The sequence below is a fragment of the Lithobates pipiens genome, unplaced genomic scaffold, assembly GCF_037356315.1.
Source record: "Lithobates pipiens isolate NorthernLeopardFrog02 unplaced genomic scaffold, aLitPip1_a1.2 Scaffold_1, whole genome shotgun sequence".
NCBI classification, from domain to species: domain Eukaryota; kingdom Metazoa; phylum Chordata; class Amphibia; order Anura; family Ranidae; genus Lithobates; species Lithobates pipiens.
The window spans coordinates 228,415,375-228,434,622 of record NW_027507685.1 but is presented as its reverse complement, the minus strand read 5'-3'; the positions used below and the strand labels follow the sequence as shown (position 1 = coordinate 228,434,622).

At 44.0% G+C, this 19,248-nt stretch overlaps 3 protein-coding genes and 1 pseudogene across 4 annotated transcripts in view; all 4 read right to left on the bottom strand.

Moving 5' to 3' along the window:
* Window positions 1–19,248, bottom strand: part of LOC143984050 (class I histocompatibility antigen, F10 alpha chain-like) — a 692,198-nt gene that overhangs the window by 125,627 nt on the left and 547,323 nt on the right. The window lies entirely within an intron of this gene.
* The window catches only part of LOC143984059 (class I histocompatibility antigen, F10 alpha chain-like), a 682,453-nt gene that overhangs the window by 129,179 nt on the left and 534,026 nt on the right, over window positions 1–19,248 (bottom strand). The gene's annotated exons all lie outside the window — the stretch shown is intronic.
* The window catches only part of LOC143984105 (class I histocompatibility antigen, F10 alpha chain-like), a 907,941-nt gene that overhangs the window by 757,929 nt on the left and 130,764 nt on the right, over window positions 1–19,248 (bottom strand). The window lies entirely within an intron of this gene.
* LOC143988997 (hsc70-interacting protein pseudogene) lies at window positions 12,578–13,307 on the bottom strand (annotated as a pseudogene).

Below are 19,248 nucleotides of genomic sequence, written 5' to 3'. Positions count from 1 at the left end.
TCCAGGCCACCAGTGATGAGACGGTGGCAGAACTCGGTCTGCCTAAAGACTCCTCCGTCAGACATCCGGCCGTTCTTCCCCACATCCACATAAAGAAAGTCACATTGTGCTGACACCACCGCCATTAGCACCACACTATGGAACCCCTTATAATTCCAATAGTAGGACCCCGAATGGGGTGGGGGCACAATCCTCACATGTTTCCCGTCGATCGCCCCTCCGCAGTTGGGAAAGTCCCAACGGGCAGCGAATTGGGAAGCCACAGTCTGCCATTCCTGTGGCGTGGAAGGAAACTGGGGAGTCAAACACAGGGAAAAAAAAAATTTGTAATTAAATAAAAACAATTCATAACAAATAAAACTCAAAAACATTTTGGAACAACAGAAATATTGCAAATTTTTTTCTGCAAAAAAAAAATAAAAATAGGCGGCCCAATTCACAGATTAATCAGCCCTCTGATGGACCAGGGGACATAAGTTAGGTGGGTGAGTGGGGTGGGGGGACTAATTAATGAGTAGACAATACCTGGAACCAATTTGAGTGGGGTGGGGGGACTAATTAATGAGTAGACAATACCTGGAACCAATTTGAGTGGGGTTGGGGGACTAATTAATGAGTAGACAATACCTGGAACCAATTTGAGTGGGGTGGGGGGACTAATTAATGAGTAGACAATACCTGGAACCAATTTGAGTGGGGTGGGGGGACTAATTAATGAGTAGACAATACCTGGAACCAATTTGAGTGGGGTGGGGGGACTAATTAATGAGTAGACAATACCTGGAACCAATTTGAGTGGGGTGACTAATTAATGAGTTGACAATCCATATATATATATATATATATATATATATATATATATATATACATATATATATATATATATATATATACATATATATATATATATATATATATATACACACACACACACAAAGGGTGTATACAAAGAGTATACAAAGAGTATACAAAGGGTGGGGGGGGCAGTAAAATAGTACAATGGAGCTGACAATATGAATTATAGAGAAGAACAGTCTCGGCTGTGGGTGTATAGGGGCCCAGGATTGAATGCTGAGGACGTTAGTGAAAGCAAATATGCACGTGGGACACAAAAAGGTAAAAAGCTAAAAAAAAATGACACCAAAAAAAAAAAAAAAACATCAAAAAAACCCCAAAAAAAACAAAAAAAAAAATGCATGCATTCATATAAAGGGGACATTCACATCATATTCCTGTCATGGATATTAAAAGTCATGATGAAATGAATACAAACATACAATGCATATAATGCATATAATGCAATATTAAAAGAACAAACTTACCTTCATATATTCCTTCTGCAGGACCCGAATAATGGCAGAACAGGTCTCTGGAATAATGATCCCCAGAGCCTGGGGGGAGATGCCTGTCGAGAACTTGAGGTCCTGAAGGCTTCTCCCTGTCGCCAAGTAGCGCAACGTGGCGACGAGCCTCTGCTCCGGAGTGATGGCTTGCCGCATGCAGGTATCCTGCCTGCTGATATAAGGGGTCAGCAAAGCCAGCAGACGGTGAAAAACGGGGTCCGTCATCCTGAGATAATTCCTGAAATCATCAGGATTATTCTCACGGATCTCACGGAGTAAAGGCATATGCGAGAATTGGTCACGCTGGCGCAACCAATTCTTTGTCCATGAACTCCTCCGAGTCCTCACCCTGTTCACAGACTGGGCTCGGGTCAAAGTATTAACCCCAACACCAAGCCCCAATATAGCACGAACTCGTTCCCGAGTACGTCCACTCTCCATGGCTTTGAAACGGTCGGCTGGACAGACAAGCTCAACTGAACGCACTGAAGAACAGCCAGACCTATGAAGAACGACCTGAAACCCAGAAACGAGCGGACCAGAAGCGCCTAATAACAGGTACAACTGATCCACGCGTACCGAAAGACAGATACAAACCTCACAGGTAGACTGCGCCGCAGTGAACGGACAAATTAAGCTGAAGTCTGAAAAGCGCGAATCGTCTCTAACCAAACTTCTAACGCAAAGTCAGCAGAAGGAGCCCAAAGGTTGCTTTGCTGTGTCTTGGACCTTCTATTTCTAGTCCCGTCGTACGTGCCGTACGTCATTGCGCAAGCTTTCGGCGGACTGTCTGTTCATCGTGTGTGGTCAAGTCCGTTCATTCAAAAGTTGGACGGACTGTCTGTCGGATTGTCTGATGAACTTAGTTGGGCAGACAATCCGCCCGTGTGTACGCGGCCTTAGGGTAACAAATACTTTGTCATAATGTGCTAGTATGCACTTCATACTAGTACATTATAACAGACTTACCTATAAACTGAGCCCTCCAATGCTGTGCGGTCACGGCTCCCTGGTGCTTCCATCTTCACCCGGTCTTCCTTCCAGGTTTGAAATCTTTAGCCACTTGAATGGCCAGGCAGCAGTGACATCACTCCTGCACATGTGCACGGGAGTCACATCGCCGTGGCACACAGAACGGGCCGTAACTGTGGTCTTAACTGCGCATGTGCGGCTCAGATCACATACCTGCTGACAGGCAGGGGGGAGATTTTTTGACAGAAGAGACATCTAGTGTCTCTTTTGTTATAAAAGCCCTGGCTGTCAGCGGATTTTGCATTTCCTCCCATTTAATCAAGGAAACCAATGGAGAGGCTACTATGAATGTTTTATTTTACTAAATGCAAACTTTTTGGCTTTATAAGGAGTTCTCTTAAGCCTTGTACACACGGTCGGAGAATCCTTCGGAATGTGTCCTATCGGACCGTGTTGTCGGATAATCCGACGGTGTGTGGTATGCATCGGACTGATTCCGTCGGAATATCTGTCGGACCCAATTTTCAAACTTGTTGGAAATAATTCCCGACTAACTGGTTCGATCGGACATACTCCGATCATGTGTAGAGAATTTTGATCGGACCAAGTGCCACGCATGCTCAGATCAAATTCCTACATCAAAGCTACTGGCTACTAGCCTGAACATAGTCCCATCGTAACGAAATTACGTCATCACGTTCTGAAAGATCGGATTTTTTGACAACTTAGTCCGACCGTGTGTATGCAACAGTTTTGGACAAAATCCGACGGATTTGGTTGTCGAAATCTCCGACCGTGTGTACGGGGACTTAAAGTTTATACTTGGCTGTTGTGGGATGTTGGGGGCCTAAAAAGTTGAGTTTTTTTTATCGATTGAAAATTTGTGGTATATAATAATGAAATAAATACTTTTTTGGTAAGGGCTTTTTGTAGGATGTGGGGTTATCCAAATAATTTTAAAAAGCTTCTTCAACCATCTTATATCTAATTTTGGGTGACATAATCCATGTATAAGTGCAATTTTTTTTCGACAGAACTGGCTTTTTAGGAAGTTACGCATTCCATTTGCCATAGTACCAACTATTTTTATGAAGATTAGTGGGTTTAAAGATGTTTTTTTTTTTTTTTTTTTGGCTTAAACCCAAAACCATAAATGTAATATATTGCAGTGTACCGAGCATTTGATGTGGTGGCAGAATCGTTTATTTATTTATTTATTTTTTCTCCTTTGTCTTCACTTGTGATCTGGCCAGTAATGGGCCTCCATTAATAGGCCAAAGGGTGTTATTGTTATAATACTGTACAAAAGGAATTACTATGCCAGTTACAGGTTCCGAATATATATATATATATAGCATAGTGATCCCTGTTGTGACAGACAGGGCTGGTGCAAGGATTTTTGACACCCTAGGCGAAACCTAATTTTGCCGCCCCCCCTCTTGGCAATACCCCTGCCCATGTATACCCCACCTTTTTAATGACCGCTACTATTTTGTATGCAACGCTTTGATAGACCTGCTAATTGTAGAAATTTTACAGTTTTGCCCCCAAACCAGCTTTTGGATCAAATAATTCAAAGAGCACCCATAAAGTGCAGCCTCACCAGCGCCCGTAATGTGCAGCCTCACCAGCGCCCATAATGTGCAGCCTCACCAGCGCCCGTAATGTGCAGCCAATGTGCAGCTTCACCAGCACCCGTAATGTTCAGCCTCACCAGCACCCGTAATGTTCAGCCTCACCAGCGCCGATAATGTGCAGCCTCACCAGCGCCCATTATGTGCAGCCTCACCAGCGCCCATTATGTGCAGCCAATGTGCAGCTTCACCAGCGCCCATAATGTGCAGCCAATGTGCAGCTTCACCAGTGCCCATAATGTGCAGCCAATGAGCAGCCTCACCAGCGCCCGTAATGTTCAGCCTCACCAGTGCCCATAATGTGCAGCCAATGTACAGTCTCACCAGGGCCCATAATGTGCAGCCAATGTACAGTCTCACCAGTGCCCATAATGTGCAGCCAATGTACAGCCTCACCAGCGCCCATAATGTGCAGCCAATGTACAGTTTCACCAATGCCCATAATGTGCAGCCAATGTGTAGCCTCACCAGCATCCATAATGTGCAGCCTCACCAGTGGCCATAATGTGCAGCCAATGTACAGTCTCACCAGTGCCCATAATGTGCAGCCAATGTACAGCCTCACCAGCGCCCATAATGTGCAGCCAATGTACAGCCTCACCAGCGCCCATAATGTGTATCTTCACCAGCACTCATAATGTACAGCCTCTCCAGCGTCCATAATGTGCAGCCAATAGACAGTCTCACCAGCGTCCATAATGTGCAGTTTCACCAGCACTCATAATGTACAGCCTCACCAGTGCCCATAATGTGCAGCCAATGTACAGCCTCACCAGCGTCCATAATGTGCAGCCAATGTACAGCCTCACCAGCGTCCATAATGTGCAGCCAATGTACAGCCTCACCAGCGTCCATAATGTGCAGCCAATGTGCAGCTTCACCAGCACCCACAATGTATACTATATCTGTATACATGTCAGTGAAAAATTTTACTCACCAGGTGACGGTCTGACTGTGACTGGGGCTCACCTCTGCAGCTGTATGATCTACTTACCTCTGCAGCTGTATGATCTACTCACCTCTGCAGCTCTCTCTGCATCTGACAACTTGACCGTGCCACTGCCAGTTAAACGCTGCCTGGCCTCTGTGAGTCCAGGCAAGCTAAGGCTCCAACTATCACCAAGCCCGGAGTGCTGCCATTAAGTTCAATGATGCCTGCCATTGTTCAGGAGGACAGGCCAGGTCAGGTGGGAGAGCGGCCTGAGCCTCCACGATGGGGGGGGCAGCAGTATTCCTGCACGCTGTGTACACAGGAGGGAAAAAAGAGCAGCCTCCAGGACGGGGGGGGGGGAATCATGTGACGTATGGACACAGCACTGGGTAGAAAGGCAAAGGCGCAGAGGTGGCTGGCTGTAGCGGAGGAAGAGCGGTACATCAGACACAGGCCGGAGTTGAGCGGTAATGACGTGACTGTGTGCGGTGGTACACACACAGGTCACACTCACTGGCAGTGGCACTGTGATGATCAGGGGTGCAGGGGATGTTTTCTCTCCTTCCTACATTCCTCTGCCGCTGCTGTGCAAGTGCCTCTGACACTCTATGGAGGGACTTGGGAGCAGAGCAGCTGCCTGTTGAGTTAGTTGCTGAGGGAGAGAGGGAGTGGACTCACCAGCGGCCGGGCGCCCTAGGCGGCAGTGCGCCCTAGGCAGCTGCCTAGTTCGCCTAGTGGTAGCGCCGGCCCTGGTGACATAATTGTGTAGCATTGGGATGGGATCCTTAAGGCTCTGTTCACAAATAGTGCACTGACTTTTGTTTTACCGCACTGGATAAATGCAAATCACCGCAAGGACCCGCCTAAAACAATTGTTTTCTATGTGTCCTGTTCACATGTCAGTGCAGTGCAGTACACTGCAATAAAATGCAAGCATGCAGAATTTTATTGCAGGGTACAGGAAGGGATTACATTTTACTGTACTGCAGGGCAATGCACAGCTCTGTTGTGCAGTGACATGAATGAAGTCTTACTTTGTGCACTTCAAATAAATTTGAAACAAATAAGGGAACTGTGCGATGCGCTAAAACGCACATCACACTGCCCCCTGCTGCCCACTCACTGCATCCAGAATGGAGAGCTGCCTACTCACTAAACCGCTGCAGTTTAGTGTGCAGGCAGTGCAAACGGGCCCTAGCTCCTGCCAAGCAATGCTCCCTGCTTGAGTAGCAGCTCCAGGGAGGAAGAAGGACTGAGCACTGATTAGCTGTTAGTGCAGGCGAGGGGCAGGACCCACCCCGAGCAATCAGCCAGGAGGATTCTGATTGGCTGCTGGCCATTTCTTGCCCGTCCCACCACCCCAGTTTGCAAGGGACCCTGTGCCTGACTAATGAGCAGCCTAAGGCTTAATTTACACCTATGGCATTTTTTGTGCTTTTTGCATTTTTCAGATTTGCACTACAGTCCATTTACCATGGTTTCCTATGGAACACGTTCTGTAGTGCAAATCTGCAAAATGCAAAAAGCACTAAAAATGCCATAGGTGTGAATCCAGCCTAAAAGACAAAACAGACTGCTGGAAGCTCCTTGGAGTAGGGTGTAGTCCCCAGGAGATATCCTCTAGTAAGCCAAGTGCTGGATGGGACTACAAGTTCCCAGAGGACAGAGAGCTGCAGGAGGAAGAAAGGGAAAGAGAAGCCCGGGCCTGGGCAGTCTCATGTGGGATGTGTGAGGTGACCAGACACTGGGCTGCAGGGGTGGAGAGTTGCCTGTTGTGAGTGTTGGCAGCAGTGTCAATGAGATGTCCGTCAACATCAGGAAAACCCTGTGAGTTGGACAAAAGGGGTGTCATTGGTTCCATTAGAGATCATCATTACTGGGTTGAAAGTCACCACCTCCAGTTTCTTACACTAGAGAGCAGAAGGAGACTTAAAGGCGATGTTCAGTGCCCTCACAATCCATTGAGAAGCCATCTGCTGAGGTGGCAGATAGAACAGGACATATTCCTGTGAATGAATGACATGGCTGTGTGGGTGAAGGGGGAGAGGGGTGTGAGTAGGGTTGCCACCTGTCTGGGATTTACCCGGACAGTTTGGGTTTGGAATCATGTGTCCGGGTTTCAGACTGCCTGAAACCCGGACACATTATTTAGACTGGACTATGGCTTCCCAGCAGGGTTGCTGGCTGCAGTTATCTAAGCTGAGAGTGTGTTACATTCTCTTTCATGCTGACCAAAGCCAGCACTAACAATCCCCCCCAACACACACACACAGACGGGAGAGGAGAGAGGGCTCAATCTATACCTCTTCGTCCCACCCCAACCCTCCTTGTCTGCCTACACTCCAATCCCCGGTGCTGTACCTCAGAAAAGAAAAGCGGGGGCTGGAAATTTGAAGTCCAGCACCCTCAGATACATCTGGATGAGAGGTGCTGACTGCAAAAGGGTGAGTGAGCTTACCATCCATCCCTGTCTGTTAGTGAAGTCTCCCCCTTCTCTCCCCTGCCTCTGAGTGACTACACTAAGGTAACTCAGGGTTCTCAGAGCACCCCTTACATCAGAGTTCCTCTTTACACCAGAGGTCACAGTGCTCTCCCTTACAGAGTTCTCAGTGTTCCTCCTCCTTAAATCAGGCTTCTCTGAGTTCTCCCTTACATCAGTGTCTGCAGAGTCCCCCCTTACAGTGAAAGGGAACTCTGTGTTCAGATGTAAAAGTGGAACTCTGTGGACTCTGATGTGAAGGGGGGCTATTTTTATTAACATCATATGATTACAAATGGTATTAGCTAAATATATGTATATTTTATACAAAAAAAATAAAAATATTGCTGTGCGCCGCTAAAGTGTTCTGGTTTGACTTGAAGAAAAGGTGGCAACCCTAGGTGTGAGGGGTTAGTGGGGAAGGTACTGAAACATGTTACACCCTAAATATGGGTGTAACATGTATGTTCCAATGGTAAACTTATCCTTTTAGCCAATGACAGGTGAGAGGCTGGGGGCATCAACTTTCTTATCCATGTCTTAAAGGGACAGTGCCACCTTGCTTTGGAATACAATTTGAGTATTTACCCCCCTGGACGAGGTGTCTCCCGGTATGAGATCCACTTATATCTAAGCACTCCAATGTAGAAACTTTGTGCCCCAAGGATAGCTAGTACACTGGCCAGTGGGAGAGACTAGAGAGGCTGAAGGACCTTTTAGCTTTCAGTATCGTCCCCAATAATTATGACTTTCCTCGTTTCAGGGTTCAGGTGCAGAGACACTTGGTTTTCATAGTAATTTGGCACAACACCACAAATAATATCTGTTGTTTATTGCTATTGCCATCATGTGTTCGTTGTCTTGTTGGGAGTATTTCCCAAATACATCCTCCTTATTTAGCCTAGGTGTGTCAGAGGGTGTGTCATTGCTAGAAAGGTCATTGTCACCTGAAATCAGGGGACCCGTACATCAATGGTTCCTTCAGGTGTAAGCACTACAATTATATACTTTGGGATATACAGTATATAGATGAGATAGGGATCATCTGGGACAGTGTTTCTCAACTCCAGTCCTCAAGGCGCCCCAACAGGTCATGTTTTCAGGATTTCCCTCAGATGGAACGGCTGTGGTAATTACTAAGGCAGTGAAACTGATCAAATCACCTGTGCAAAATAATGGAAAGCCTGAAAACATGACCTGTCGGGGGGCGTTGAGGACTGGAGTTGAGAAACCCTGATCTGGAATAAGGTCTCACCAGGGTCGGTGCAAGAATTATGTCTACTTGGGCAAAGGTGCATTTTGCCACATTTTTATTTATTTTTACATAACATTTATTGCTATCATATACGGGACCAATAGCCCCCTATGTGATAGTATATAGGTGACTAAGTGAATAGGTGAATAAGTTCTCTTTATGGAGACACCTAGGGTCTATTAGACCCTGGATGTCTCCTTTCTAATCCACTGCAGCTAATGGAACACAGACCGTGTTCCACCAGCTGCTTCCCCCAGCGCTGATTCTGGAGAATGAGATCTGCAGTGGGACAGCAGAGCCCGGTGAACATGGAGGGTGGGAATGGCGGCACATCACGGGAGTGGTGAAAGTGATGGCGGCTACACAGCACATGAAAGCCGACAGTCGGCTTTACTAAAGTGCAAAAACCCCACATGTCTGCAGCACTGTAAAAATCAGAATCCCCGCCAAGTGGTTGGTGCCCTATGGTGATTGCTTAACCACCTTAGCCCCAGATGGATTTACTCCCCTTAATGACCAGGCCATTTTTTTTCAATATGGCACTGTGTTATTTCAACTGACAATTGCGCGGTCGTGCGACGTTGTACCGAAACAAAATTGATGTCCTTTTTTCCCCACAAATAGAGCTTTCTCTTGGTGGTATTTGATTACCTCTGCAGTTTTTATTTTTTGTGCTATAAACAAAAAAATACATATTTGAAGAAAAAAATATAATTTTTACTTTTTGCTATAATAAATATCTGCCAAAAAACGTAAAAAAAAATGAATTTATTCATCAGTTTAGGCCAAAATGTAATTTACTACATATTTTTGATAAAAAAAATTGCAATAAGCGTATATTGATTGGCTTGCACAAAAGTTATAGCTTTTACAAAACAAGGCATATATTTATGGCGCTTTTTTTTTTTTTACTAGTAATTTTTAGTGGGACTGCGACATTGCGGTGGACAGATGGGACACGTTTTTGGGACCAGTGCCCTTCATACAGCGATCAGAGCTATATAAAAATGCACCACTGATTACTGTATAAATGACACTGGCAGGGAAGGTGTTGAATGTGTCCTAGGGAGGTGTTTCTAACTGTGGGGGGAGTGGACTGACGGGGTGTAGAGAGGGATTGCTGTTCCTGATCACTAGGAACAGACAATCTCGCTGTAATCCCCTGACAGAATGGGGATTTGCTTTGTTTACATTGGTAGATCCCCGTTCTGCCTCTCTGTAGAGCGATTGTGGGTGGTCGGTGGCCGTCGGCCACGTGCATCGGCTCCGGCACTGTGGGCATGTTTGCTATATCTATTAAAACGAACACCTGTACCAGTACGGAGATTCGCACAATAGAACTGACCTGGCACTGCCACATATTGGCGGAAGCTGGTCGCCAAGTGGTCAAGCTGTCTTATGGTAGCGCCGGCCCTGGGTCTCACAGACCATTCTCCCTTTTTTACTTTATTGTAACAATAACACACTTGGCTTGAGATTTAGGCATGTAGGTAACCCTGTGTCTCTAATTTTTTGAACTTACAACTTTTTCATGAACAGAATGATTCTGTCCAGGAATCATTTTAAAGTGGTTGGGGGAGGGGGGCTTATAGGAGGTGAGACACATACAGGAGCTGAGAGGGAGAGGATAGGAATGATGGTGACATGTAACCTGACCATGATTACCGTGGTCAGTACATAGAGATAAATACAGGAACAGGCAGGATCAACCAGGTATTTTACAGCTTAGAGAGAGATGGATTGGGCAGCACAAGCACAGTGCTGTTTAATCTGCTATAAGGGAACAGGAGCTCTCTTTTTTTTCCCACCAGTGGGAATTTCTATCGTCATGAAAATAAATGTCACCATGAAAAATGGAAGAATAACATCCTCAGAAGCCAGTTCTATAGACTCAATAAATTGCACTTTAGTGAGATTGTAAAAAAGACAAATACAGGAAAGGTCCTCCAAAGATTTGGTTTAGGAGGCTTTTCAGAACTATTTGAATGCACAAAAATCCAGAACAACTTCCCGTATAACTATATATTTTTAAATAATTTTGGTGCACTAGGAATGTAAACTACTTTGTATCCTCACATACAGGTACATCTAAAAAAAATGTGAATACCGTTTAATCAAAAAGATAATTTATTTCACTAATTCAATTCAAAAAGTGAAACCCATATATTATATAGATTTATTACATACAGAGTGATATATTTCAAGCATTTATTTCTTCTAATTTTGATGATTTTGACTTACAGTTAGTGAAAACCCAAAATTCAGTATCTCAGAAAAGGAGAATATTGTTAAAAAGTTCAATGTTGTAGACTGATGGTGTCACGCTCTAATCAGCTAATTAGCTCATTACTTGTGATGGTGTGGGGGTGCTTTGCTGGTGACACTGTTGGGGATTTATTCAAAATTGAAGGCATACTGAACCAGCATGGCTACCACAGCATTTTGCAGCGGCATGCTATTCCATCCGGTTTGCGTTTAGTTGGACCATCATTTATTTTTCAACAGGACAATGACCCCAAACACACCTCCAGGCTGTGTAAGGGCTATTTGACTAAGAAGGAGAGTGATGGGGGGCTGCACCAGATGACTTGGCCTCCACCGTCCCCGGACCTGAACCCAATCGAGATGGTTTGGGGTGAGCTGGACCGCAGAGTGAAGGCAAAAGAGCCAAAAAGTGCTAAGAATCTCTGGGAACTCCTTCAAGACGGTTGGAAAGCCATTTCAGGTGACGACCTCTTGAAGCTCAACAACAGAATGCCGAGAGTGTGCGGAGCAGTAATCAAAGCAAAAGGTGGCTACTTTGAAGAACCTAGAACAGTGATGGTGAACCTTGGCACCCCAGATGTTTTAGAACTACATTTCCCATGATGCTTTGGCACTCTGCAGCATAGTGGAGCATCATGGGAAATGTAGTTCGAAAACATCTGGGGTGCCAAGGTTCGCCATCACTGACCTAGAATATAAGACATATTTTCAGTTGTTTCACACTTTTTTGTTCAGTATATAATTCCACATGTGTTATTTCATAGTTTTGATGCCTTCAGTGTGAATCTACAATTTTCATAGTCATGAAAATAAAGAAAACTCTTTGAATGAGAAGGGGTGTCCAAACTTTTGGTCTGTAGTGTTTTTTCAGATTGGTATATTTTATTGCATTTCAAATATTGCTGACAGAAATAACATTCTTATAGTAAACCCATCAGGAGATAAAAAAATAAAAAAATACAGGCATACCATTGTTTTTCAAACACATTAACTGTTCATTGAGCCAACTGATACATTTTGTATATCCCTATATAGGCCGCTTTCACACGGACGGCTGTTCTGCCGCAGTTTAGCATGTTTATTTTTTTTCGGTGAAATTCAAGACTCCAGGCACAGCGATCAGCTGCATTTGTACAGTGCAATTACCTGCGTTTATGTGCGTTTCTGTGCAGTTGCGTTCAGTTGCAGTTATCTAATATAGTCATTCCCATAGCAACCCTTTTTTTTATTTTATTTTTTTGGTCCCTTGAATCCCTTCTCACACTGCTATCCGCAGTTGACACAAAAGACTGCGATTACCTGCGGTTATGTGCATATAGCTGCGCATTCAATTCTATTTTTTCTATTTGCACCGAACCGCATGTAACGAAATCGCAGCTAAACGCAGTGTGTGAATGGGGCCATAGGAAAGCATTGTGTGCTTTTAGCTGCGGATTTTCTAGTTTTCTACCGCAGCTAAAAGCACACAATGCTTTCCTATGGCCCCATTCACAAACTGCGTTTAGCTGCAATTTCGTTACATGCGGTTCGGTGCGAATAGAAAAAATAGAGCATAAAGCACCATTCTATCCGTCCGTGTGAAAGGGGCCTTATTATCTGCAATACTTTATTTTCTAAACTGTTTTGTAAGCATAAGATGAAAAAAAATCACCATGTGTACATAAAAAGTCCAAGAAGTCGTCTTTTTTCGCCGCTGTCTGAGATGTTCTTACACCCTTATGCACTTCCTCCACATTTACTGGATAGTTTGCTGATCAGATTCATCACTTTTGGGTTGGTGTTATACTTTGATATGTTAGCTGGATTTTGAGCTCCATCTTGAAATGCAGCCATGACTTCAGGATCCTGCATTGCAGCCAAAACTTCTGGGTCAGAGAGAATGTCACGGACTCCTGGCATCCCGGCAAAGCCACCAGGAAACCCCCCTGGGAGACCTGGAAGCTCTGCACCTGCTTGACGCCGGGCTTCTTCCTCCCTCTGTGCTCTTTCATGTTCCTCTTTGGCTTTCCTAAGATGTTCTTTCCTTTCATTGAGCAGCCTTTCCTTCTGTTTGCCTTCATATTTTCTCCGATGCTCTGCAATTCTCTGTGCACGTGGGTCGCACTTCTTTCAACATTTCACTTGCTTCTTCATCACAGTCCAATTTACAAGCCATGGCCGGGCCGTGGGCAGATTCTTCCCAGTGCCCAAGGAGCCTATGTGCTTTGCCTCTCCATTTATATGGCTGAGCAGAGTCGGGGTTGATGGCTGTAGCTTTCTCACCGTCACCAATTGCAGCATTTGGCTTCTGTAGCGTCACATAAACACTTGTTCTTTCTGCATACAACATGACAATCTGTGGCTTCAATTTTATGGCTTCTGTTAGTAAATTGATGGCTTTACACACACGAGCACAACGCCCCCTACTGCCTAGAAAACATCCAAATGTAAAAACATTACAACCTATTTATATCCCAATGATTAAAGATGAATGTATGTTTGCTATACTCCATTATCCTGAATACATTGATATGTAAATACATTTAGCTGAACCCCATAATAAGAACATCAATGAAAAGCACGGGGGAGCTGTCAGGGTATAGATATGGAAAAAGGAGGAGTATAGAACCAAACAAAATTGACCAAAATCAATCAACGGTACATGATTCATACAGAACAAAGATATCCACTGATTATCTGTTCCGTATGAGTCCCACACCACGGTGGATCCTAACTGGATAGATGAATTCATCTTCAGTGTATAAATTTGTATACAAATGGAGCAGTATGGGCGGTAAAAACACGGCCCAAATTTTGGATCACCGCTATATGTTCTGCACTCTATAGGAGAGACTCGTAGTTAGTAAATATATATGAGTGACCAGCTCTCCTGGGTGTGCATAGTATCATGTGGAACAATATGGGCAATAAAAACATACAGCTCAAATTTTAAATGAAGCCTATGCCTTCTGCGATCTATAGAGGGGGCTCATGCTCAATATATGATTTGAACAACCAACTATCCTGGGTGTGCACAATACCATATGGAACAGTATGGAGGGTAAAAACACAGCGCCCACGTTTTTAAATTACACCTATGCCTTCTATCGATCTATAGGGAGGACTCGTGTTTAATATATAATTTGAACAACCAACTGTCCTGGGTGTGCACAATACCATATGAAACAATATGGGCAGTAAAGAGTATGGGCGGTAAAAACACACAGCCCAAATTTTAAATTAAACCTATGCCTTCTGCGATCTATAGGGGGGACTCATGTTCAATATATCATTTGAACAACCAAATGTCCTGGGTGTGGACAATACCAAATGGAGCAATGTGGGCGGTAAAAACATGGCCCAAATTTTAAATTGTCCCCTTGCCTACTGTAATCTATAGGATTAACCAGAGACAACATCAGAAGCGTCTGTGCTAAGTAGAAAAAGGACTGGACTGTTGCTCAGAGGTCCAAAGTCCTCTTTTCGGATGAAAGTAAATTTTGCATTTTATTTGGAAGTCAAAGCCCCAGAGTCTGGAGGAGGAGTGGAGAGGCACAGAGTCCAAGCTGCATGAGGTCCAGTGTAAATTTTCCACAGTCAGTGATGATTTGGGGAGTCGTGTCATCTGCTGCGGTTGGTTTGCTGTGTTTTATCAAGTCCAAAGTCATCTCCGCCCTCTACCAGGAGATTCTCCAGCACTTCATGCTTCCCTCTGCTGATCAGCTTTATGGAGATGCTGATTTCATTTCCCAGCAGGACTTGGCACCTCCCACACTGCCATAAGTACCAATACCTGGTTTAATAATCATGGTATCACTGTGCTTGATTGGCCAGCAAACTCGCCTGACCTAAACCCCATAGAAAACCTGTGGGGTATTGTGAAGAGGAAGATGAGAGACACCAGACCCAACAATGCAGACAAGTTGAAGGACGCTATAAAAGCAACCTGGGCTTCTATAACACCTCAGCAGTGCCACAGGCTGATCACCCCCCATGCCACGCCGCATTGATGCCGTAATTTATACAAAAGGAGCCCCGACCAAGTACTGAGTGTATAATATACTGTACATGGACATACTTTTCAGTAAGACAACATTTCTGTATTAAAAATCTTTTTTTTATTGGTTTTATGTAATATTCTAATTTTCTGAGACACTGAATGTTGGGGTTTCACTAACTGTAAGCCATAATCATCGAAATGAATATAAATAAATGATTGAAATATATTGTGTGTAATAAATCTATATACTATAGGAGTTTCACTTTTTGAATTGAATTACTGAAATAAATGAACTTTTTGATTTATATTTCCATTTTTTGAGCTGCACCTGTATTTCTCTGAGCAATTGGGTTCTGTGTCTCCCTCTAGTGTTGTGTTTTAGCAATTATTCCATTACAGTAGAACTTAGTTGTAAAGGCTTCAGGTTTTTGGCCTTATCACATTCTCTGCAGTAAGATAAAAAACCTTTTATGTGCAGCTCAGTCCCAACTCCCCTAAATACTTACCGGAGCCCAAACTCAATTCTCCGCTGTGCCCGAGAGCAGTGGCACTCTCCGCTCTCTTCTCACTGGACTCGGCTCCTGGCTTCTGATGCTGCCAATCCAATCCAGTGATGAGGGAGTGAGGACAGGGCCAAGCCGTACTGTGTGTGTCAGCCCGCATGTGTCACCATAGCAAGCTGCGTCCTATGGTAGCACACGGAGAAGAGGAAGAGCCCAAAGCACTGGTGGGGGACCCCAGAAAAGGAGGATCGGGGATGTTCTGTGCAAACCCATTGCACAGAGCAGGTAAGTATAACATGTTTGCTACTGAAAAAAAGACCCCTTATAATCACTTTAAGGCAAAACTTTGTTTTTCATTTTGGTAAGGGTAAGGGAGGGTTATAACCCCTGTCAGGTTTTTCTTGTCTTCTGTGTCCCATTAGAAATCCCATTCACTCCCTGTCCCATAGACAAACAGGAAGTGAAAATAAATCCCCCAAAGTAAGAGAATCCCTGCTTGTTGCCGGGATCATCAGAACTAATGTCCCCTTTGGAAGATTTACCTTCTATTCCTATTCCGGGGATATCCCTAAATATGGAACTATTTTCACTTTCACTTTTGATAATAGTCAGCAGGACAAATAGAGAGGACAAATCTAACGGGGCGCAGACAGCAAAACACAATGTGACAGTTGGTGGAATCCCTCTCCTCTCTATCCAAATCAAAGAAAGTTTAGTCTTTAGTGGTATTTTAGGTGGGTATAAACACATGTGGTTGGGGGCAGAGCAGAAATGATCACAGGAGACTCAGCAGTATTTCTGCAAAGAGCTGCGGTCGGGAAGCCTCATACACATCAATGAGAGGCTGATGACACCTACAAATATTCAATATGGACCAATAGAACTATGCAATAGAAGTCATATCTAGATTTCAGCTTTTCTTAAGAAAATAAAAAAATCACAATTCCAATAGACAAAAATATTGTTTACAACCCTTTTTTATAAGCATGTCAACAGTTTCCAGTTGTATCAGCCTTTTCTGTATTTGTTTGTATTTCCCATTATATTGTATGGCTTGGTGACTTTCCCGGCTGTTATATGATGTAAAGACGCTCACATTCTATGACAACCTCTAAACTTGACAAAGGAGGTGGAACCCCCGAAACACAATGTCTGGCACCCCCGACTCTTCTTTCCACCCAGGAGATATTCACATCTCTGGAGCACGCTGGGTTGTCAGGATATGGAAGGCTTTTCTCCTGTTAGTGGCTTTTCATGCCATCCAGACAGACATTGGGATGTTCTTTACTGCGGATAGATCTCCTCTGCTGGCCCACAGAGAGCCGTCACTTCTGCCTCCTGCTGTCGGCTTCTCACCAGCAGATTTCTTTCTACACATCTTGTAAATGCAATTTTGTTTATAATGTCAAAAGGATTGATGTTATTATTGTACACTAGGTGCGGGGGGGGGGGGGGGGGGGGGGGAGGGGGTTATTTCCAGCTCTCTTTGCGCCCAATGTTGAAAGTTAAAGGGGAGCTCCTTCAGAAAAAGTGAAAATTCAGCAGCTACAAATATTGTAACTGCTGACTTTTAATATTAGGACACTTACCTGTCCAGGAATCCAGCGGTGTCCTCACATCTATTTATCTATCTAACTATCTATCTATCTATCTATCTATCTATCTATCTATCTATCTATCTATCTATCTATCTATCTATCTATCTATCTATCTATCTATCTATCTATCTATCTATCTATCTACAGTAAAGTAAAGCCTTGTGGCTTCACAGCCGGCTCCCTACTGCACATGTGCGAAGCGCACTGTGCTCTGTGAATGGACCAGCTGAGGGGGAAGGAGGAGGGGGGCCAACCTACCCCCCAGGTACCCGCTCCCTCATGTCCCCCAAAAGGTGCCAATTGTTGCAGTGGAGGGGGGAGGAGGCAGACAAGCAGAGCTTCCCCTTTTGGGTATATAATACGAATAATAAATACATTAACCACTTCAGCCCCGGACCATTTTGCTGGCCAAAGATCGGAGCACTTTTTGCGATTCGGCACTGCGTCGCTTTAACTGACAATTGCACGGTCGTGCAACGTGGCTCCCAAACAAAATTGATGTTCTTTTTGTTCCCACAGATAGAGCTTTCTTTTGGTGGTATTTGATCACCTCTGCGGTTTTTATTTTTTGTGCTATAAACAAAAAGAGTGACAATTTTGAAAACATATTTTTTACTTTTTGCTATAATAAATATTCCCCCAAAAAAATATATATAAAAAAAGTTTTTTCCTCAGTTTAGGCAGATACATATTCTTCTACATATTTTTGGTAAAAAAATTAAATAAAAAAAATCGCAATAAGCGTTTATTCATTGGTTCATCCACTCTGGCCCCAATAATGCAGTCAAGGGGGTGTTTTCCGAATATTTATAGCTTGAAGAAACTTTGACAGGAGAGGGGAATAGAATACTCTGAAACGATTGCATAGCAATTAGAGGATAATCTTCTCCTTAAGTAAACATGAATGTTGGACAGTCTAAACCCCTTTCCCCCCACAGCTGAAGAACGTGAGGTGACTTTAACCATTTCTATACCACACAAATTCCAGCACTCCTCTCCTACATGTAAAAATCATAATTTTTTTTGCCAGAAAATTACTCAGAACCCCCAAACATTATATATATAATTAGCAGAGACCCTAGGGAAAAAAATGCCGGGGATTGTAACAGGCATTTTATATCGCAAGGTATTTGCGCAGCAATTTTTCAAACGTGATTTTTTTTTTTGGGGAAAAAAAAAACACTTTCATGAATGAAAAAAAAATCAGCTCCCCCTAAAAAAAAAAGGCGGAGACTCTAATCTGAGACAACCCCTTACAAATAGACTAAACAATCATAGCAGACTATAAAAGGGCTTACTCAATCATAGTATACAGATTCATATAAACAATCCATTATCCATATGAAATAATAACCACTCATACAATGGCCTAGCTACTCGAATTAGATTTCACAAGAGCACAAATATCAAAAAACATATCACGTACGTTTTGTTCACTTATACCTCTGTAGCCAGAGGAAACCAATACAAAACCGGTACAAATGCAGCGCTATGTCTAACACATAAAACATGGCCACCAAACATACAACATTGTCACCATATGCGCTGTGAATCGGCCACTTAGAATTATTTACTCACAGTTGTGTTATATCAAGATGGATCTATATATGTTATGGTAGCAGTGGCTGATCGTGATCTGCCTTTATATGTAATTAGATGGATCTTGGTGACCATAACCAGACCATAACCAGCTGGCGATGTGCAGCTAAAACGAGATGTATATGGGTTGCCATAGCAACTAATGCTGTGTGGGATGTGTATTAGCTACGTCCCGGTCATATGACGTAATTACATCCTGACCCTTGGGACGCTTATCCTGCCTCCACCAATCACAGGTTCACACACTGCGTCGCCGTGAGGGGAGGATCTAAAAGAGGCGTACATCTTTCACGCCACGAGGTTAAGACGCGCACGTCAAACAATCACGTGTCGCGTCAACCTCGCATGGCATACATACAGGGAGGAGGGGCGGGGAGGAGCGTGCAAACTTCGCGCCAAAAGGCCACGACGTGCACGCCTCCAATCCCGCAGCACGGCGTACGCCGTGATCCCCAGTCGAGATAGCCGGAGCGTGTGACGCAATAATGTCGCGTCAAAACACGTCACCGGCTGGATCGAAACCATGGCAACCAGTCCCCTAACTAGAACCGTTGTCATGGGGAGGAGGACGCCAAAGGAACAACAAATCCCGAATTGAGCACTGAGGCTCTCATAACAAGAGAAGGGAAAAAAATTTATAGGTAACGAAAAAAGTTACCACAAATCCATATAGTATGCTTCTAAAACTAC